Raw genomic sequence first — 23,963 nt, forward strand, 5'->3', positions numbered from 1 at the left:
ACCATCATTTCTGCCATTACCTTGGTAAATATTCTCGGTGCCGTGGAGAGCCCAAACGGCAACGTCTGGAATTGGTAATGACAGTCCTGTACCACAAATCTGAGGTACTCCTGATGAGGTGGATAATTGGGGACATGCAAGTAAGCATCCTTGATGTCCAGAGACACCAAAAAATCCCCCTCTTCCAGGCTTGCAATGACCGCTCTGAGCGATTCCATTTTGAACTTGAATCTTTTCAGATAAATGTTCAGGGACTTTAAATTCAATATGGGTCTGACCGAACCGTCCGGTTTCGGTACCACAAACATTGTGGAATAGTATCCCCTTCCCTGTTGAAGGAGGGGAACCTTTACCACCACCTGCTGGAGATATAACTTGTGAATTGCCGCTAACACTACTTCCCTTTCCATGGGGGAAGCTGGCAGGGCCGATTTGAGGTAACGGTGAGGGGGCATCACTTCGAATTCCAGCTTGTATCCCTGAGACACAATCTGTATAGGGATCCACCTGTGAGCAAACCCACTGGTGGCTGAAATTTCGGAGACGCGCCCCCACCGCTCCTGGCTCCACCTGTGGAGCCCCAGCGTCATGCGGTGGATTTAGTGGAAGCCGGGGAGGACTTCTGTTCCTGGGAACTAGCTGTATGGTGCAGCTTCTTTCCTCTACCCCTGCCTCTGGCAAGAAAGGATGCACCTCTGACTTTCTTGCTTCTTTGTGAACGAAAGGACTGCATTTGGTAATACGGTGCTTTCTTAGGCTGTGAGGGAATATATGGCAAAAAATTTGACTTCCCAGCTGTAGCTGTGGAAACTAGGTCCGAGAGACCGTCCCCAAACAATTCCTCACCCGTGTAAGGTAAAACCTCCATGTGCTTTTTGGAGTCGGCATCACCTGTCCATTGCCGAGTCCACAGGACCCTTCTGGCAGAAATTGACATTGCATTTATTCTAGAGCCCAGTAGGCAAATGTCCCTCTGGGCATCCCTCATATATAGGACAGCGTCTTTTATATGCCCAAGGGTCAGTAAAATGGTATCCTTGTCTAAGGTATCCAGTTCCTCAGACAGATTATCTGTCCATGTTGCTACAGCACTACACATCCAGGCCGACGCAATTGCCGGCCTCAGTAGAGTACCTGAATGTGTATAAACAGACTTCAGGATACGTTCCTATCGGCAGGATCCTTTAGGGAGGCCGTATCCTGTGACGGCAGGGCCACCTTTATCTTTACGTGTCAGAGCTTTATCTACCCTAGGGGAGGATTCCCAGCGCATCCTGTCCGTTGGCGGGAAAGGGTACGCCATAAGTAACCTTTTGGAAATCAGCACTTTCCTATCGGGGGAATCCCACGCTTTTTCACATAACTCATTTAACTCATGTGAAGGTGGAAAAGTCACCTCTTGCTTTTTCTCCCCATACATATAAACCCTCTTGTCAGGGACACGGTTTACCTCTGATATGTGCAATACATCCTTCATTGCTATAATCATGTAGCGGATGGCTTTAGCCATTTTAGGCTGCAATTTTGCATCATCGTCATCGACACTGGAGTCAGAATCCGTGTCGATATCTGTGTCAACAATTTTGGATAGTGGGCGCTTCTAAGACCCTGACGGCCTCTGCGCTGTAGGATCAGGCATGGGCTGAGACCCCGACTGTCCCAAGGCATCAGCTTTATCCAACCTTTTATGCAAGGAGTTTACATTATCATTTAACACCTTCCACATATCCATCCAATCAGGTGTCGGCGCCGTCGGCAGACACGTCATTCATCTGCACCTGCTCTGCCTCCACATAGCCCTCCTCGTCAAACATGTCGACACACGCGTACCGACACCACACACACAGGGGATGCTCTATATGAGGACAGGACCCCCACAAGGCCTTTTGGAGAGACAGAGAGAGAGTATGCCAGCACACACCCCAGCGCTATATGACCCAGGAATCACACAGTTACTTAGTGTTTACCCAGTAGCTGCTGTATATATGATTAAAGAGCTAAATGTATGTGCCCCCCCTCTCTTTTTACCCTCTTTCTACCGTGAGTCTGCAGGGGAGAGCCTGGGGAGCTTCCTCTCAGCGGAGCTGTGGAGAGAAAATGGCGCTGGTGAGTGCCGAGAAAGAAGGCCCCGCCCCCTCAGCGGCGGGCTTCTGTCCCGCGATTTTGTGTAAAATTAATGGCGGGGGCTCATGCATAATACAGTGCCCAGCTGTATATATGCTGCTTTTTTGCTAGGAGGTAATCAATTGCTGCCCAGGGCGCCCCCCCTGCGCCCTGCACCCTACAGTGACCGGAGTATGTGGGTTAGTGTGGGCGCAATGGCGCACAGCTGCAGTGCTGTGCGCTACCTCATATGAAGACAGGAGTCTTCTGCCGCCGATTTTGACGTCTTCTTGCTTCAACCCGCCGGCTTCTGTCTTCTGGCTCTGCGAGGGGGACGGCGGCGCGGCTCCGGGTAAACGGACAACCAAGGTTAGGTTCCTGTGTTCGATCCCTCTGGAGCTAATGGTGTCCAGTAGCCTAAGAAGCGCAACCTAGCCGCAGTTAGTAGGTTTGCTTCTCTCCCCTCAGTCCCACGTAGCAGAGAGTCTGCTGCCAGCAGAAGCTCTCTGAAAATAAAAAACCTAACTAAAATACTTTCTTATTAGCAAGCTCAGGAGAGCTCACTAAAATGCACCCGGCTCTGTCCGGGCACAGATTCTAACTGAGGTCTGGAGGAGGGGCATAGAGGGAGGAGCCAGTGCACACCAGTAGTACTAAATCTTTCTTAGAGTGCCCAGTCTCCTGCGGAGCCCGTCTATTCCCCATGGTCCTTACGGAGTCCCTAGGATCCACTAGGACGTTAGAGAAAGGGGGCTGAATATGCAGCACTCCCTTTACAAACGTCTGAACTTCAGGTAGAGAAGCCAACTCCTTTTGAAAGAAAATGGATAGGGCCGAAATCTGGACCTTAATGGAACCCAATTTTAGGCACAAATTCACTCCGGACTGTAGGAAGTGAAGGAAACGGCCCAGCTGGAATTCCTCCGTAGGAGCATTCCTGGCCTCACACCAAGCAACATATTTTCGCCATATACGGTTATAATGTTGAGCTGTCACGTCCTTCCTAGCCTTTATCAGCGTAGGAATGACCTCATCCAGAATGCCTTTCTCTGCTAGGATCCGGCGTTCAACCGCCATGCCGTCAAATGCAGTGACGGTAAGTCTTGGAACAGACAGGGCCCCTGTTGCAACAAGTCCCGTCTTAGAGGAAGAGGCCACGGGTCCTCTGTGAGCATTTCTTGCAGATCTGGATACCAAGTCCTTCGTGGCCAATCTGGAACAATGAGTATTGTTCTCACTCCTCTTTTTCTTATTATCCTCAGCACCTTGGGTATGAGAGGAAGAGGAGGAAATACATAGACCGACTGGAACACCCACGGTGTCACCAGGGCGTCTACAGCTATCGCCTGAGAGTCTCTTGACCTGGCGCAATACCTCTGTAGCTTTTTGTTGAGGCGGGATGCCATCATGTCCACCTGTGGCAGTTCCCACCGACTTGTAATCTGTGCGAAGACTTCATGATGAAGTCCCCACTCTCCCGAGTGGGGGTCGTGTCTGCTGAGGACGTCTGCTTCCCAGTTGTCCACTCCCGGGATGAACACTGCTGACAGTGCGCTTACGTGATTCTCCGCCCAGCGAAGAATTCTGGTGGCTTCCGCCATCGCCGCTCTGCTCCTTGTGCCGCCTTGTCGTTTAACATGAGCCACTGCGGTGATGTTGTCTGACTGAATCAGAACCGGTTGGTCGCGAAGAAGGGTCTCCGCTTGACGTAGGGCGTTGTATATGGCCCTTAGTTCCAGGATGTTGATGTGAAGGCAAGTCTCTTGACTTGACCACAGACCTTGGAAATTTCTTCCCTGTGTGACTGCACCACAACCTCGGAGGCTTGCGTCCGTGGTCACCAGGACCCAGTCCTGAATGCAGAATCTGCGGCCCTCGAGAAGCCACCACAGGAGTGACACCCTGGCCCTGGGGGATAGGGTGATTAACCGATGCATCTGAAGATGTGATCCGGACCACTTGTCCAGTAAGTCCCATTGAAAAGTCCTCGCATGGAACCTGCCGAAGGGAATAGCCTCGTATGATGCCACCATCTTTCCCAGGACACGAGTGCAGTGATGCACTGACACCTGTTTTGGCTTTAATAGGTTCCTGACCGGTGTCATGAGTTCCTGAGCTTTCTCTATCGGGAGATAAACCCTTTTCTGGTCTGTGTCCAGAATCATGCCCAGGAAAGGCAGACGAGTCATAGGGACCAACTGCGACTTTGGAATATTCAGAATCCAGCCGTGTTGCCGTAACACTTCCAGAGAAAGTGCTACGCTGATCAGCAACTGCTCTCTTGATCTCGCTTTTATGAGGAGATCGTCCAAGTATGGGATAATTGTGACTCCTTGCTTCCGCAGGAGTACCATCATTTCCGCCATTACCTTGGTAAATTTTCTCGGTGCCGTGGAGAGACCAAACGGCAACGTCTGAAATTGGTAATGACAATCCTGTACCACAAATCTGAGGTACGCCTGATGAGGTGGATAAATGGGGACATGAAGGTATGCATCCTTTATGTCCAGAGACACCATAAAATCCCCCCCTTCCAGGCTTGCGATGACCACTCTCAGCCAATCCATCTTGAACCTTTTCAGGTATATGTTCAGGGATTTTAAATTCAATATGGGTCTGACCGAACCGTCCGGTTTCGGGACTACAAACATGGTCGAATAATAACCCCTTCCTTGTTGAAGGAGGGGAACCTTGACCACCACCTGTTGAAGATACAATTTGTGAATTGCAGTTAACACTATTTCCCTCTCGTGGGGGGAAGCTGGCAGGGCCGATTTGAGGTATCGGTGAGGGGGCATCTCCTCGAATTCCAGCTTGTATCCCTGAGACACAATATCTATCGCCCAGGGATCCAACTGGGAGTGAACCCACTTGTGGCTGAAATTTCGAAGACGTGCCCCCACCGGGCCTAGCTCCGCCTGTGGAGCCCCAGCGTCATGCGGTGGATTTTGTAGAGGCCGGGGAGGACTTCTGTTCCTGGGAACTAGCTGTTTTGTGCAGCTTCTTTCCTCTGCCCCTGCCTCTGGCAAGAAAGGACGCACCTCTTACTTTCTTATTTTTCTGTGATCGAAAGGACTGCATTTGATAATACGGTGCTCTCTTAGGCTGTGAGGAACATATGGCAAAAAATTTGACTTTCCAGCAGTAGCTGTGGAGACCAGGTCCGAGAGACCCTCCCCAAACAATTCCTCACCCTTGTAAGGTAAAACCTCCATAAGCCTTTTTGAGTCGGCATCACCTGTCCATTGCAGAGTCCACAGGACCCTTCTGGCAGAAATTGACATAGCATTCAGTGAAGAACGGAGTCTTCTGCCGCCTGTGAAGTCTTCTTTGCTTCTCATACTCACCCGGCTTCTGTCTTCCGGCTCTGCGAGGGGGACGGCGGCGCGGCTCTGGGATCGGACGGCGAGGGTGAGATCCTGAGTACGATCTCTCTGGAGCTAATGGTGTCCAGTAGCCTAAGAAGCAGGACCTAACTTCAGAGAGTAGGGCTGCTTCTCTCCCCTCAGTCCCACGATGCAGGGAGTCTGTTGCCAGCAGAGCTCCCTGAAAATAAAAAACCTAACAAAATACTTTCTCTCAGCAACCTCAGGAGAGCTCACTGAAAAGCACCCAGCTCATCTGGGCACAGTATCAAACTGAGGTCTGGAGGAGGGGCATAGAGGGAGGAGCCAGTGCACACCAGAACCTAAATTCTTTCTTAAAGTGCCCATGTCTCCTGCGGAGCCCGCCTATCCCCATGGTCCTTGCGGAGTCCCCAGCATTTACTAGAACGTTAGAGAAAATAAGAATTTACTCATCGGTAATTCTATTTCTCGTAGTCCGTAGTGGATGCTGGGAACTCCGTAAGGACCATGGGGAATAGACGGGCTCCGCAGGAGACTGGGCACTCTAAAAGAAAGATTAGGTACTATCTGTTGTGTACTGGCTCCTCCCTCTATGCCCCTCCTCCAGACCTCAGTTAAGGAAACTGTGCCCGGAAGAGCTGACACAACAAGGAAAGGATTTGGAATCCAGGGTAAGACTCATACCAGCCACACCAATCACACCGTACAACTTGTGATAACTACACCCAGTTAACAGTATGAACAACTGAGACTCAGTAACAGATGGCTCATAACAATAACCCTTTAGTTAAGCAATAACTATATACATGTATTGCAGAGAGTCCGCACTTGGGACGGGCGCCCAGCATCCACTACGGACTACGAGAAATAGAATTACCGGTGAGTAAATTCTTATTTTCTCTGACGTCCTAGTGGATGCTGGGAACTCCGTAAGGACCATGGGGATTATACAAAAGCTCCGAAACGGGCGGGAGAGTGCGGATGACTCTGCAGCACCGAATGAGCAAAGGCAAGGTCCTCCTCAGCCAGGGTATCAAACTTGTAGAACTTAGCAAATGTGTTTGAACCCGACCAAGTAGCAGCTCGGCAAAGCTGCAAAGCCGAGACCCCTCGGGCAGCCGCCCAAGAAGAGCCCACCTTCCTTGTGGAATGGGCTTTTACCGATTTAGGATGCGGTAACCCTGCCGCAGCATGAGCTTGCTGAATCGTGCTACAGATCCAGCGCGCAATAGTTTGCTTTGAAGCCGGAGCACCCAGTTTGTTGGGTGCATGCAGGATAAACAGCGAGTCAGTTTTCCTGACTCCAGCCGTCCTGGCTACATAGATTTTCAAAGCCCTGACTACGTCCAGCAACTTGGAAGCCTCCAAGTCCCGAGTAGCCGCAGGCACCACAATAGGTTGGTTCAAATGAAACGCAGATACCACCTTTGGGAGAAATTGGGGACGAGTCCTCAATTCTGCCCTGTCCATATGGAAGATCAGATACGGGCTTTTACATGACAAAGCCGCCAATTCTAACACACGCCTAGCTGAAGCCAAGGCCAACAGCCTGACCACCTTCCACGTGAGATACTTTAGCTCCACGGTCTTAAGTGGCTCAAACCAGTGTGATTTCAGGAAATCCAACACAACGTTAAGATCCCAAGGTGCCACTGGAGGCACAAAAGGGGGCTGAATATGCAGCACTCCCTTAACAAACGTCTGAACTTCAGGCAGTGAAGCCAGTTCTTTTTGAAAGAAAATAGATAGGGCCGAAATCTGGACCTTTATGGATCCTAATTTCAGGCCCATAGTCACTCCTGACTATAGGAAGTGCAGGAATCGACCCAGCTGGAATTCCTCTGTAGGGGCCTTCCTGGCCTCACACCAAGCAACATATTTTCGCCATATACAGTGATAATGTTTTGCTGCCACGTCTTTCCTAGCCTTTATCAGCGTAGGAATAACTTCATCCGGAATGCCCTTTTCCGCTAGGATCCGGCGTTCAACCGCCATGCCGTCAAACGCAGCCGCGGTAAGTCTTGGAACAGACAGGGCCCCTGCTGTAACAGGTCCTGTCTGAGAGGCAGAGGCCATGGGTCCTCCGAGATCATTTCTTGTAGTTCTGGGTACCAAGTTCTTCTTGGCCAATCCGGAACGATGAGTATAGTTCTTACTCCTCTCTTTCTTACTATCCTCAGTACCTTGGGTATGAGAGGAAGAGGAGGGAACACATAAACCGACTGGTACACCCACGGTGTCACTAGTGCGTCCACAGCTATCGCCTGAGGGTCCCGTGACCTGGCGCAATATTTTTTTAGCTTTTTGTTGAGGCGGGACGCCATCATGTCCACATGTGGCAGTTCCCAATGGTTTACAATCTGTGTGAAGACTTCTTGATGAAGTCCCCACTCTCCCGGGTGGAGGTCGTGCCTGCTGAGGAAGTCTGCTTCCCAGTTGTCCACTCACGGAATGAACACTGCTGACAGTGCTAGCACGTGATTCTCCGCCCATCGAAGAACCCTTGTGGCTTCTGCCATTGCCATCCTGCTTCTTGTGCCGCCCTGGCGGTTTACATGGGCGACCGCCGTGATGTTGTCTGACTGAATCAGTACAGATTGGTTTTGAAGCAGGGGCTCTGCTTGACTCAGGGCGTTGTAGATGGCCCTTAGTTCCAATATATTTATGTGTAGAGAAGTCTCCAGACTTGACCACTGTCCTTGGAAGTTTTTCCCTGAGTGACTGCCCCCCATCCTCGGAGGCTTGCATCCGTGGTCACCAGTATCCAGTCCTGTATGCCGAACCTGCGTCCCTCGAGAAGATGAGCACTCTGCAGCCACCACAGCAGAGACACCCTGGCCCTTGGGGACAGGGTGATCAACCGATGCATCTGAAGATGCGATCCGGACCATTTGTCCAACAGATCCCACTGAAAGATCCTTGCATGGAACCTGCCGAAGGGAATTGCTTCGTAAGAAGCCACCATCTTTCCCAGGACTCGCGTGCAGTGATGCACAGACGCCTGTTTTGGTTTCAGGAGGTCCCTGACCAGAGATGACAATTCCTGGGCCTTCTCTTCCGGGAGAAACACCTTCTTCTGTTCCGTGTCCAGAATCATTCCCAGGAAAAGCAGACGCGTCGTAGGGATCAGCTGTGACTTTGGGATATTCAGAATCCAGCCGTGCTGTTGCAACACTTCCTGAGAGAGTGCTACGCTGACCAACAACTGCTCTTTGGACCTCGCCTTTATGAGGAGATCGTCCAAGTACGGGATAATTATAACTCCCTTTCTTCGAAGGAGTATTATCATTTCGGCCATTACCTTGGTAAATATTCTCGGAGCCGTGGAGAGACCAAACGGCAACGTCTGGAATTGGTAATGACAGTTCTGTACCACAAACCTGAGGTACTCCTGGTGAGGTGGGAAAATGGGGACATGCAAGTAAGCATCCTTGATGTCCAGCGACACCATAAAATCCCCCTCTTCCAGGCTTGCAATAACCGCACTGAGCGATTCCATTTTGAACTTGAACTTCTTTATATAAGTGTTCAAGGATTTTAAATTCAGGATGGGTCTCACCGAACCGTCCGGTTTCGGTACCACAAATATTGTGGAATAGTAACCCCTGCCTTGTTGAAGGAGGGGGACCTTGATTATCACCTGCTGGAGGTACAGCTTGTGAATTGCCGCCAGTACTACCTCCCTTTCCCTGGAAGCAGCTGGCAAGGCTGATTTGAGGTAACGACGAGGGGGAGTCGCCTCGAACTCCAGCTTGTATCCCTGAGATACAATTTGTACAGCCTATAGATCCACTTGTGAGCGAACCCACTGGTTGCTGAAGTTTCGGAGACGCGCCCCCACCGCACCTGGCTCCGCCTGTGGAGCCCCAACGTCATGCGGTGGACTTCGTGGAAGCAGGGGAGGATTTTTGTTCCTGGGAACTGGCTGCCTGGTGCAGCTTCTTTCTTCTACCCTTGCCTCTGGCCAGAAAGGATGCTCCTCTGACCCGCTTGCCTTTCTGAGGCCGAAAGGACTGCATTTGATAATACGGTGCTTTCTTAGGCTGTGAGGTAACCTGAGGCAAAAAAGTCGACTTCCCAGCAGTTGCTGTGGATACGAGGTCCGAGAGACCGTCCCCAAATAGTTCCTCACCCTTATAAGGCAAAACCTCCATGTGTTTTTTAGAATCAGCATCACCTGTCCACTGCCGAGTCCATAATACTCTCCTGGCAGAAATGGACATTGCATTAATTCTAGATGCCAGCAGGCAAATGTCCCTCTGTGCATCCCGCATATATAAGACGACGTCTTTTATATGTTCTATGGTTAGCAAAATAGTATCCCTGTCGAGGGAATCAATGTTGTCTGACAGGGTATCAGTCCATGCTGCTGCAGCACTACACATCCAGGCTGAAGCAATAGCAGGTCTCAGTAGAGTACCAGAGTGTGTATACACAGACTTCAGGATAGCTTCCTGCGTTCTATCCGCAGGATCCTTTAGGGCGGCCGTATCCTGAGACGGCAGTGCCACCTTTTTAGATAAGCGTGTTAGCGCCTTGTCCACCCTACGTAACCTATCCGTTGGCGGGAAAGGGTACGCCATCAGTAACCTCTTAGAAATCACTAGTTTCTTATCAGGGGAACTCCACGCTTCTTCACACAAATCATTTAATTCATCAGATGGGGGAAAAGTCACTGGCTGCTTTTTCTCCCCAAACATAATACCCCTTTTGGTGGTAACCGGGTTAATATCAGAAATGTGCAATACATCTTTCATTGCAGTAATCATGCATCGGATGGCTTTTGTAGACTGTACATTTGTCTCATCCTCATCTACACTGGAGTCAGACTCTGTGTCGACATCTGTGTCTACCATCAGAGCTTGCGGGCGTTTATGAGCCCCCGACGGCTTCCGAGCGCCTGGGCAGGCGCGGGCTGAGACCCCGGCTGTCCCAAGGCTGCTGCGTCATCAAACCTTTTATGTAAGGAGTTGACACTGTCGGTTAAGACCTTCCACATATCCATCCAATCAGGTGTCGGCCCCGTCGGGGGCGACACCACATGTATCTGTCCCTGCTCCGCCTCCACGTAACCCTCATCATCAAACATGTCAACACAGCCATACCGACACACCGCACACACACAGGGAATGCTCAGACTGAGGACAGGACCCCACAAAGTCCTTTGGGGAGACAGAGAGAGAGTATGCCAGCACACACCACAGCGCTATATAACACAGGGATTTACGCTGCTAATAAGTGATTTTCCCAATAGCTGCTTGTTTGTATCGATTTGCGCCTAAATTTATGTGCCCCCCCCTCTCTTTTTAACCCGTCTTGTACCTGGATACTGCAGGGGAGAGCCTGGGGAGCGTGCTTCCAGCGGAGCTGTGAAGGGAAAATGGCGCTGGTGTGCTGAGGAAGAAGGCCCCGCCCCCTCAGCGGCGGGCTTCTGTCCCGCGTTTTGTGTGACTTAATGGCGGGGGTTCGCACACATATACAGTGCTAGACTGTATTATGTGTGTAAATTGTTCCAAAGGGTATTATAATTGCTGCCCAGGGCGCCCGCCCCCCCCCCCCCCCCCCCAGCGCCCTGCACCCTACAGTGACCGGAGTGTGTGGTGTGCTGTGGGAGCAATGGCGCACAGCTGCAGTGCTGTGCGCTACCTTAATGAAGACAGGAGTCTTCTGCCGCCGATTTCATCTGTTCTTCTGTCTTCTGGCTCTGCAAGGGGGACGGCGGCGCGGCTACGGGAACGGACGATCGAGGTCAGGCCCTGTGTTCGAACCCTCTGGAGCTAATGGTGTCCAGTAGCCTAAGAAGCACAAGCTAGCTGCAAGCAGGTAGGTTTGCTTCTCCCCTCAGTCCCACGTAGCAGTGAGTCTGTTGCCAGCAGATCTCACTGAAAATAAAAAACATAACAAATACTTTCTTTCTAGCAAGCTCAGGAGAGCCCACTAGGAGCACCCAGCTCTGGCCGGGCACAGATTCTAATTGAGGTCTGGAGGAGGGGCATAGAGGGAGGAGCCAGTGCACACCAGATAGTACCTAATCTTTCTTTTAGAGTGCACAGTCTCCTGCGGAGCCAGTCTATTCCCCATGGTCCTTACGGAGTTCCCAGCATCCACTAGGACGTCAGAGAAATAGGCATTGGTACACAAGGATAGATGCTACCTATTGCATAATGGTCCACCAGATTGCTAGGTTCTTAATGGGCTGTATGATATGGTCACCCAGCAATGTTGGCCAAGTGTCAGGAGGGTGGGAGAGTAAAGACAGACAAAATATGTAGGGAAGCACTGAAGGTTATTTGGGTGGGTCTGGTATTTAATAGGCTTGTCTGACGAAGTGAGTTTTCAGGAAACGTTTAAAGGTTTGGAGACTAGAGGCGAGTCTTCTTGTGCATGGGAGGGCATTCCACAGAGTGGGTGAAGCCCGGATAAGGGGCCTAATTCAGAGTTGATCGCAGCAGCAAATTTGTTAGCAGTTGGGCAAAACCATGTGCACTGCAGGTGGGGCAGATGTAACACGTGCAGAGAGAGTTAGATTTGGGTGTGGTGTGTTCAAACGGAAATCTAAATTGCAGTGTAAAAATAAAGCAGCTAGTATTTACCCTGCACAGAAACAAAATACCCCACCCAAATCTAACTCTCTCTGCACATGTTATATCTGCCTCCCCTGCAGTGCACATGGTTTTGCCCAACTGCTATCAAATTTGCTGCTGCGATCAACTCTGAATTACCCCCAAAGTCCTGTAATTTTGTGTGAGAACAAGTAATGCATGTGGGTGAGAGACGTAGATCTTGTGCAGAGCGGAGAGGTCGGATAGGGAGATATTTTGAAATACGTGAAAATATGTATGTTGCTGCAGTTTGGTTAATAGCCTTGTATGTAAATAAAAGTATTTTATATTTAATACGGTAGAATACCGGTAACCAATGGAGGGACTGAGAGCGGATCTGCAGGCGATGAACATCTAGTAAGGAAGATTAGCCTTGCAGCTGCATTAAAAGTGGATTGTTGTGATGAAAGCCTATGTTTGGGAAGACCGGTCAGGAGACTATTACAATAATCAATGCGGGAGATAATGAGAGCATGGATTAGAGTTTTTGCTGTGTCTTGTGTAAGATATGGTCGTATTTTGCATATGTTTCTTACATGTATGTAACATGATCTTGAGACAGATTGAATGTGGGGAACAAAGGACAGTTCAGAGTCAAGAATGACACCTAGGCAGCGAGCTTGTGGGGTAGGGAGGATTGCTGAGTTATCAACAGTGATAGAGATATCAGGTTGGAAACTACTATTGGCCGGTGGAAATATAATTAATTCTGTTTAGGAAATATTAAGTTTGAGATGGCGAGATTTCATCCAAGATGAAATGGCAGAAAGGCATTCTGTGACACGGCCCAATACAGATGGTGACAAATCTGGCGAGGATAGGTAGATTTGAGTATCATCCGCATACAGATGATACTGAAATCCGAAAGAGTTGATTAGTTTGCCAAGAGATGAAATATAGACAGAGAAGCAGAGGACCCAAGACTGAGCCTTGTGGTACTCCGAGAGAGGTAGCGAAGAGGAGGTGGAATCAGAGAAACGAACACTGAAGGAGCGATTAGATAAGTAGGATGAGAACCAAGAAAGGTGTACTGAAGACCTAGGGATTGTAGTGTTTGTATGAGAACAGAGTGGTCTACAGTGTCAAAAGCAGCAGAGAGATCAAGGAGAATAAGTAGTGAGTAATGGCCTTTAGATTTAGCAGTGACCAAATCATTCACTACCTTACTCAGTGCTGACTCTGTGGAGTGTTGGGCACGAAATCCTGACTGAAGTGGGTCCAGTAGGCTGTGTGAGTTAAGTGTGTGAGGCGAGTGTAGGCAAGTCTCTCAAGTAACTTGGAGGGGCATGGGAGCTGAGAGAGAGATAGGACGGTAGTTTAAGAGAGTTAGGGTCAGAGTTTTGTTTTTTCAGAATGGGAGTAATCACTGCATGCTTGTACAGAAAAGGAAAGATACCAGTAGACAGAGGGAGATTACAGATTTTAGTTAAGGTTGGGATGAGCACAGAAGACACAGCTTTACTAATTTGTGAGGGTAAAGGATCAAGAGGAGATGTACAAGGAGACATTATTGTGTAAATACTGTATGTAGGGGTGTACACAGTGATACATACTGTACAAGGGTAGATTATTATGAGTGCACACAGTCATATGTACAAGGGAACATGGTGACGTATACTCAGAGACATTACCTTGTGAACATTAATTAAAAGATCATGTATTGCACATTATGCCCACACAGTAGGGCCCATTTTACCCAATATGCCACACAGTAGGGGCCCCCCTTACCTATACGAGAGAGTGAACTGGCCTTAATGCCCCGCCACTCAACAAGGGCTGAGGCGATTGCCTGCCTACCTTAGTAGTGTTCACACTAGTCTGTTTTAGCAGAGCATCGCGTCCTCTCCGATTTTAAAGTGGCAAAATGCGCCCTGTCCTATCGCAATGCCCTCCTAAATGAGCCTGCCCAGTGCTGTCCCCACCTGCGGGCCGAAGTGTCCCACGGGTGGTAAAAGTTGCTTCCAATTGCAGTCAGGTGAATAGATTAATTGAGAAAAGAACTTGGTGGAAGCCCAGCACCTCTGTAAGTGCTGGGCACAACCACAGGAGTGATGCCGATGGGGATGTGCCCCCTCCCCCCTGCACATCAGCTCCCTGTCCCGGTTGTGCAAAGAACATCACTACATAAAGTGTGATCTGGGCCCAGAGTCACTTGTATTCATGGCACGGGCCCTCTGCCCACCTAACATGTCCCACAGGCCTAATGACCAACACGTTGCGGTCTGGGGGGGGGCATGTTACCGGTGGCTAAGGCCACCTACCTATATGCTGGGAAAAGCTGCAGTGGGGAGCTTCATTAAGCTCTTCGCATCCTACCAGCTGCAGCACTCCATGTACATGTCACTGTGTGTCCTCCTCTGTATTACTATTTTTTGTACATTGAGCCATCAGAAAACAAAGGTTTCACTATCTCACTCCAAAAAAAAAATCTGTATTTTGGAATATTTGGATATGGGATACTCAACCTGTATAACCAGGAACAGTATAATACAGGGGGAGACACACAGGGACAAGTAGATGGGGACAGTAAAATATAATAGAGGAAGACATAGTGACATGTAGATGCGGACAGTATAATAGTAATACAAAGGAGGACACACAGTGACATGTACATGGGGACAGTATTATATAAAGGGACACACAGTGACATGTTCATAGAGATAATATTATATACAGGAACAGTATAATACAGGGGGAAACACACAGTGACATGTAGATGGGGACAGTATAATAGTAATACAGAGGAAGAGACAGTGACATGTAGATGGGGACAGTATAATTTAATAGAGGAAGACAGTGACATGTAGATGGGGACAGTATAATAGTAATACAGAGGAGGACACACAGTGACATATAGATGACAGAGTATAATAGTAATACAGAGGAGGACACAGTGACATGTAGATGGGGACAGTATAATAGTAATACAGAGGAGGACACACAGTGACATGTAGATGGGGACAGTATAATAGTAATACAGAGGAGGACACACAGTGACATGTAGATGGAGACAGTATAATAGTAATACAGAGGAAGAGACAGTGACATGTAGATGGGGACAGTATAATTTAATAGAGGAAGACAGTGACATGTAGATGGGGACAGTATAATAGTAATACAGAGGAGGACACACAGTGACATATAGATGACAGAGTATAATAGTAATACAGAGGAGGACACACAGTGACATGTACATGGGGACAGTATAATAGTAATACAGAGGAGGACACACAGTGACATGTAGATGGGGACAGTATAATAGTAATACAGAGGAGGACACACAGTGACATGTAGATGAGGACAGTATAATAGTAATACAGAGGAGGACACACAGTGACATATAGATGGGGACAGTAGAATAGTAATACAGAGGAGGACACACAGTGACATGTAGATGGGGGACAGTATAATAGTAATACAGAGGAGGACACACAGTGACATGTAGATGAGGACAGTAGAATAGTAATACAGAGGAGGACACACAGTGACATGTAGATGGGGACAGTATAATAGTAATATAGAGGAGGACACAGTGACATGTAGATGGGGACAGTAGAATAGTAATACAGAGGAGGACACACAGTGACATGTAGATGGGGACAGTAATAATAATACTACTACAGAGGGAGACACAGTGACGTACATGGGGACAGTAATAATAATAATACTACAGAGGGAGACACTGACATGTAGATGGGGACAGTATAATAGTAATACAGAGGAGGACACACAGTGACATATAGATGACAGAGTATAATAGTAATACAGAGGAGGACACACAGTGACATGTACATGGGGACAGTATAATAGTAATACAGAGGAGGACACACAGTGACATGTAGATGGAGACAGTATAATAGTAATACAGAGGAGGACACACAGTGACATGTAGATGGGGACAGTAGAATAGTAATACAGAGGAGAACACACAGTGACATGTAGATGGGGACAGTATAATAGTAATACAGAGGAGGACACACAGTGACATGTAGATGGGGACAGTAGAATAGTAATACAGAGGAGGACACACAGTGACATGTAGATGGAGACAGTATAATAGTAATACAGGAGGACACACAGTGACATGTAGATGGAGACAGTATAATAGTAATACAGAGGAGGACACACAGTGACATGTAGATGGAGACAGTATAATAGTAATACAGAGGAGGACACACAGTGACATGTAGATGGGGACAGTAGAATAGTAATACAGAGGAGGACACACAGTGACATGTAGATGGGGGACAGTATAATAGTAATACAGAGGAGGACACACAGTGACATGTAGATGAGGTCAGTAGAATAGTAATACAGAGGAGGACACACAGTGACATGTAGATGAGGACAGTAGAATAGTAATACAGAGGAGGACACACAGTGACATGTAGATGGGGACAGTAATAATAATACTACTACAGAGGGAGACACAGTGACGTACATGGGGACAGTAATAATAATAATACTACAGAGGGAGACACAGTGACATGTAGATGGGGACAGTATAATAGTAATACAGAGGAGGACACACAGTGACATATAGATGACAGAGTATAATAGTAATACAGAGGAGGACACACAGTGACATGTACATGGGGACAGTATAATAGTAATACAGAGGAGGACACACAGTGACATGTAGATGGAGACAGTATAATAGTAATACAGAGGAGGACACACAGTGACATGTAGATGGGGACAGTAGAATAGTAATACAGAGGAGGACACACAGTGACATGTAGATGGGGACAGTATAATAGTAATACAGAGGAGGACACACAGTGACATGTAGATGGGGACAGTAGAATAGTAATACAGAGGAGGACACACAGTGACATGTAGATGGAGACAGTATAATAGTAATACAGAGGAGGACACACAGTGACATGTAGATGGGGACAGTAGAATAGTAATACAGAGGAGGACACAGTGACATGTAGATGGGGGACAGTATAATAGTAATACAGAGGAGGACACACAGTGACATGTAGATGAGGACAGTAGAATAGTAATACAGAGGAGGACACACAGTGACATGTAGATGGGGACAGTATAATAGTAATATAGAGGAGGACACAGTGACATGTAGATGGGGACAGTAGAATAGTAATACAGAGGAGGACACACAGTGACATGTAGATGGGGACAGTAATAATAATACTACTACAGAGGGAGACACAGTGACGTACATGGGGACAGTAATAATAATACTACAGAGGGAGACACAGTGACATGTAGATGGGGACAGTATAATAGTAATACAGAGGAGGACACACAGTGACATATAGATGACAGAGTATAATAGTAATACAGAGGAGGACACACAGTGACATGTACATGGGGACAGTATAATAGTAATACAGAGGAGGACACACAGTGACATGTAGATGGAGACAGTATAATAGTAATACAGAGGAGGACACACAGTGACATGTAGATGGGGACAGTAGAATAGTAATACAGAGGAGGACACAGTGACATATAGATGGGGACAGTATAATAGTAATACAGAGGAGGACACACAGTGACATGTAGATGGGGACAGTAGAATAGTAATACAGAGGAGGACACACAGTGACATGTAGATGGGGACAGTATAATAGTAATACAGAGGAGGACACACAGTGACATGTAGATGGGGACAGTAGAATAGTAATACAGAGGAGGACACACAGTGACATGTAGATGGAGACAGTATAATAGTAATACAGGAGGACACACAGTGACATGTAGATGGAGACAGTATAATAGTAATACAGAGGAGGACACACAGTGACATGTAGATGGAGACAGTATAATAGTAATACAGAGGAGGACACACAGTGACATGTAGATGGGGACAGTAGAATAGTAATACAGAGGAGGACACACAGTGACATGTAGATGGGGGACAGTATAATAGTAATACAGAGGAGGACACACAGTGACATGTAGATGAGGTCAGTAGAATAGTAATACAGAGGAGGACACACAGTGACATGTAGATGGGGACAGTAGAATAGTAATACAGAGGAGGACACACAGTGACATGTAGATGGGGACAGTATAATAGTAATACAGAGGAGGACACACAGTGACATGTAGATGGGGACAGTAGAATAGTAATACAGGAGGACACACAGTGACATGTAGATGGGGACAGTATAATAGTAATATAGAGGAGGACACAGTGACATGTAGATGGAGACAGTATAATAGTAATACAGAGGAGGACACACAGTGACATATAGATGACAGAGTATAATAGTAATACAGAGGAGGACACACAGTGACATGTAGATGGGGACAGTATAATACAGAGGAGGACACACAGTGACATGTAGATGGGGACAGTATAATACAGAGGAGGACACACAGTGACATGTAGATGGGGACAGTATAATACAGAGGAGGACACACAGTGACATGTAGATGGGGACAGTATAATACTAATACAGAGGAGGACACACAGTGACATGTAGATGGGGACAGTATAATACAGAGGAGGACACACAGTGACATGTAGATGGGGACAGTAGAATAGTAATACAGAGGAGGACACACAGTGACATGTAGATGGGGACAGTATAATACAGGAGGACACACAGTGACATGAAGATGGGGACAGTATAATACAGAGGAGGACACACAGTGACATGTAGATGGGGACAGTATAATACAGAGGAGGACACACAGTGACATGTAGATGGGGACAGTATAATAGTAATACAGAGGACACACAGTGACATGTAGATGGGGACAGTAGAATAGTAATACAGAGGAGGACACACAGTGACATGTAGATGGGGACAGTATAATAGTAATACAGAGGAGGACACACAGTGACATGTAGATGGGGACAGTATAATAGTAATACAGAGGAGGACACACAGTGACATGTAGATGGGGACAGTATAATAGTAATACAGAGGAGGACACACAGTGACATGTAGATGGGGACAGTATAATAGTAATACAGAGGAGGACACACAGTGACATGTAGATGGGGACAGTATAATAGTAATACAGAGGAGGACACACAGTGACATGTAGATGGGGACAGTATAATAGTAATACAGAGGAGGACACACAGTGACATGTAGATGGGGACAGTATAATAGTAATACAGAGGAGGACACACAGTGACATGTAGATGGGGACAGTATAATAGTAATACAGAGGAGGACACACAGTGACATGTAGATGGGGACAGTATAATACTAATACAGAGGAGGACACACAGTGACATGTAGATGGGGACAGTATAATACAGAGGAGGACACACAGTGACATGTAGATGGGGACAGTATAATACAGAGGAGGACACACAGTGACATGTAGATGGGGACAGTAGAATAGTAATACAGAGGAGGACACACAGTGACATATAGATGGGGACAGTATAATAGTAATACAGAGGAGGACACACAGTGACATGTAGATGGGGACAGTAGAATAGTAATACAGAGGAGGACACACAGTGACATGTAGATGGGGACAGTAGAATAGTAATACAGAGGAGGACACACAGTGACATGTAGATGGGGACAGTATAATACAGAGGAGGACACACAGTGACATGTAGATGGGGACAGTATAATAGTAATACAGAGGAGGACACAGTGACATGTAGATGGGGACAGTATAATAGTAATACAGAGGAGGACACACAGTGACATGTAGATGGGGACAGTATAATACTAATACAGAGGAGGACACACAGTGACATGTAGATGGAGACAGTATAATAGTAATACAGAGGACACACAGTGACATGTAGATGGGGACAGTAGAATAGTAATATAGAGGAGGACACACAGTGACATGTAGATGGGGACAGTATAATAGTAATACAGAGGAGGACACACAGTGACATGTAGATGGAGACAGTATAATAGTAATACAGAGGAGGACATACAGTGACATGTAGATGGGGACAGTATAATAGTAATACAGAGGAGGACACACAGTGACATGTAGATGGGGACAGTATAATAGTAATACAGAGGAGGACACACAGTGACATGTAGATGAGGACAGTAGAATAGTAATACAGAGGAGGACACACAGTGACATGTAGATGGGGACAGTATAATACAGAGGAGGACACACAGTGACATGTAGATGGGGACAGTAGAATAGTAATACAGAGGAGGACACACAGTGACATGTAGATGGGGACAGTATAATACAGGAGGACACACAGTGACATGAAGATGGGGACAGTATAATACAGAGGAGGACACACAGTGACATGTAGATGGGGACAGTATAATACAGAGGAGGACACACAGTGACATGTAGATGGGGACAATATAATAGTAATACAGAGGAGGACACACAGTGACATGTAGATGGGGACAGTATAATAGTAATACAGAGGAGGAGACACAGTGACATGTAGATGGGGACAGTATAATAGTAATACAGAGGAGGACACACAGTGACATGTAGATGGGGACAGTATAATAATACAGAGGACACACAGTGACATGTAGATGGGGACAGTATAATAATACAGAGGACACACAGTGACATGTAGATGGGGACAGTAGAATACAGAGGAGGACACACAGTGACATGTAGATGGGGACAGTATAATAGTAATACAGAGGAGGACACACAGTGACATGTAGATGGGGACAGTATAATAGTAATACAGAGGAGGACACACAGTGACATGTAGATGGGGACAGTATAATAGTAATACAGAGGAGGACACACAGTGACATGTAGATGGGGACAGTATAATACTAATACAGAGGAGGACACACAGTGACATGTAGATGGGGACAGTATAATACAGAGGAGGACACACAGTGACATGTAGATGGGGACAGTATAATACAGAGGAGGACACACAGTGACATGTAGATGGGGACAGTAGAATAGTAATACAGAGGAGGACACACAGTGACATGTAGATGGGGACAGTATAATACAGAGGAGGACACACAGTGACATGTAGATGGGGACAGTATAATACAGAGGAGGACACACAGTGACATGTAGATGGGGACAGTATAATACAGAGGAGGACACACAGTGACATGTACATGGGGACAGTAGAATAGTAATACAGAGGAGGACACACAGTGACATATAGATGGGGACAGTATAATACAGATGAGGACACACAGTGACATGTAGATGGGGACAGTATAATAGTAATACAGAGGAGGACACACAGTGACATGTAGATGGGGACAGTATAATAGTAATACAGAGGAGGACACAGTGACATGTAGATGGGGACAGTATAATAGTAATACAGAGGAGGACACACAGTGACATGTAGATGGGGACAGTATAATAGTAATACAGAGGAGGACACACAGTGACATGTAGATGGGGACAGTATAATAGTAATACAGAGGAGGACACACAGTGACATGTAGATGGGGACAGTATAATAGTAATACAGAGGAGGACACACAGTGACATGTAGATGGGGACAGTAGAATAGTAATACAGAGGAGGACACACAGTGACATGTAGATGGGGACAGTAGAATAGTAATACAGAGGAGGACACACAGTGACATGTAGATGGGGACAGTAGAATAGTAATACAGAGGAGGACACACAGTGACATATAGATGACAGAGTATAATAGTAATACAGAGGAGGACACACAGTGACATGTACATGGAGACAGTAATAATAATACTACAGAGGGAGACAGTGACATGTAGATGGGGACAGTATAATAGTAATACAGAGGAGGACACACAGTGACATGTAGATGGGGACAGTATAATAGTAATATAGAGGACACACAGTGACATGTAGATGGGGACAGTATAATACTAATACAGAGGAGGACACAGTGACATATAGATGACAGAGTATAATAGTAATACAGAGGAGGACACACAGTGACATGTACATGGGGACAGTATAATAGTAATACAGAGGAGGACACACAGTGACATGTAGTCTAGATGAGACAGTGCCCTGGGAACACACAGGCAGACACATGGCACAGCGGCATACGGGCACATACAGGAGCACGTAGGGAATAATATAGTAGGAGGATGTGACCGTGTATTATACACACGCAGCAGCACAGCCCGGGGCAGGCGCTCCTTGTGCGGCCGGTCAGGACTTGCAACCCCGCTAACCCTAGCCATAGTTACCTCTCAGCTCCGGGTCGTGTTGCAGCCCAGGCGGGAGAGTGCTGACTCCCTGCTGCTGCTGCTATACCGGCGGCCGGTGGTGGATGATGAAGTCGCCGCGCTAACGACGTCTCGGGGAGCCTTGATGACGTCACGTACAGAGAGACAGCCAATAGCGAGAGCGTGCTGCGTGTGTCACATCAACAGCCACTGTGCCAGCACTGCTTCCCTCACTGCCAGCTCTGCACTGCCCTCACTGCCAGCACTTTCCTCACTGAATTGCCAGCACTGTTCTCACTTCACATCCCTCACTCTACCAACTGCTAGCACTGCAGTGCTGCCTTCACTGCACTGTCCTCAGTGCCAGCACTACCATTACTGCCCACACTGTGATTGCCATTAAATCACTGCACTCACTGCTTCCACTACACTGCCCTCAATGCCAGCACTACCATTATTGCCCATATTGCCCTGAAATCACTTCCAGCCCTGCCCTCACTGCTTCCATTGCAGTACCCTTAATGCCAGCACTACCATACCTCACTGCAGTGCTGGATATCACACTGCACATCACACAGTAGTATCACACTCAAGGCCTGATTCTGAGTTGCACGCTATGCCAGTGTGCACGCATTTGGGTGATGGTGTAAGTTTGCACATGCATCTAAAGCTGGGTACACACTACATGATGTGTTTACCCAGTGACATCGTGGGGTGACGGGACTCTGTTGGGGGACAGCATCTGCAAACGCATACACACTTGCTGATGCCGGGAGCAATGGCGGGGGTCATGCTGCATTCGGCAGCTTGGCCCTCGCTATCGATGTCTTCCATGGAGGATGTCGCTGATGATGCAGGGGAGCGCGCATCGTCAGCGACATAGCAGCTACACACTATGGGGGTCATTCCGAGTTGATCGAACGTAGCAACTTTTTGCTGCTCGTGCGATCAACTAAACGCCGCCTATGGGGGAGTGTATTGTAGCATAGCAGGGCTGTGATCGCTTGTGCAGCCCTGCTATGCTAAAAAAGTTTTGTGCAGATCAAGACTAGCCCTGCAGTTACTTACCCTGTGCGATGGATCCAGCGATGAAGGTCCCGTGATTGACGTCAGACAACCGCCTTCCAAACGCCTGGACACGCCTGCGTTCGGATCTCCACGCCCGGAAAACGGTGAGTATCCGCTCCGGAACGCCTCCCCGCTGTCAATCTTCTTGCGTTCGCGCTAGCGATCACTTTCTTTTGGTCGTTGTCCGCCGATGGCTGTCGCTGGGAAACGACACGCGTGCGCACTGCGGCTGCCGCGCATGCACAGTTCCGACCCGTTCACACTGCAACGATGAACCGCAGCATGCGAACAGGTCGGAATGACCCCCTATATGATGTACCCAATATGCCGATACAGTCTGCCAGATCAGATGACATATCGTCTATAGTGGACCCAGCTTAAGACGCACTGCACTTGCGTCCCGGGTTGTTATTGGGCAAGACAACTGTACCACATAGTGCAGGGGGAACTGCTTTGCACATATAAACATACATGTTCTGATGTATGTAATATATGTGCTGGCTGGTTCCCTCGGGGATCAGCAGGTCTGTGTGCATCAGGCACCATGCAGCACCCGGGACTTAGCATAAGGCATCACACTTCTAAACCCGCCCCCAGACTCCCATTGGCTGGTTTCACAGGAGTCTGGGAGCGGGCTTAGGAGGAGTTTATGAAGTCTTATGCTGAATCCTGGGTGCCACATGGCGCCTGACACACAGCCCTGCCGATCCCCGGAGGAACCAGCCAGCACATATATTACATACATCA

At 47.8% G+C, this 23,963-nt stretch overlaps 1 protein-coding gene across 1 annotated transcript in view; it reads right to left on the bottom strand.

Annotated features, from left to right (window-relative positions):
- DCUN1D5 (defective in cullin neddylation 1 domain containing 5) overlaps positions 1-22,301 on the bottom strand; it is a 74,728-nt gene extending 52,427 nt beyond the window's left edge. Inside the window, exon 1 of the mRNA XM_063951540.1 lies at positions 22,170-22,301. The gene's annotated coding sequence lies outside the window, so the exon portion shown is untranslated. The remainder of the gene's footprint in view (positions 1-22,169) is intronic.
- Positions 22,302-23,963: the final 1,662 nt, after the last annotated feature.

Source organism: Pseudophryne corroboree, chromosome 2 (assembly GCF_028390025.1).
Source record: "Pseudophryne corroboree isolate aPseCor3 chromosome 2, aPseCor3.hap2, whole genome shotgun sequence".
NCBI classification, from domain to species: Eukaryota; Metazoa; Chordata; class Amphibia; order Anura; family Myobatrachidae; genus Pseudophryne; species Pseudophryne corroboree.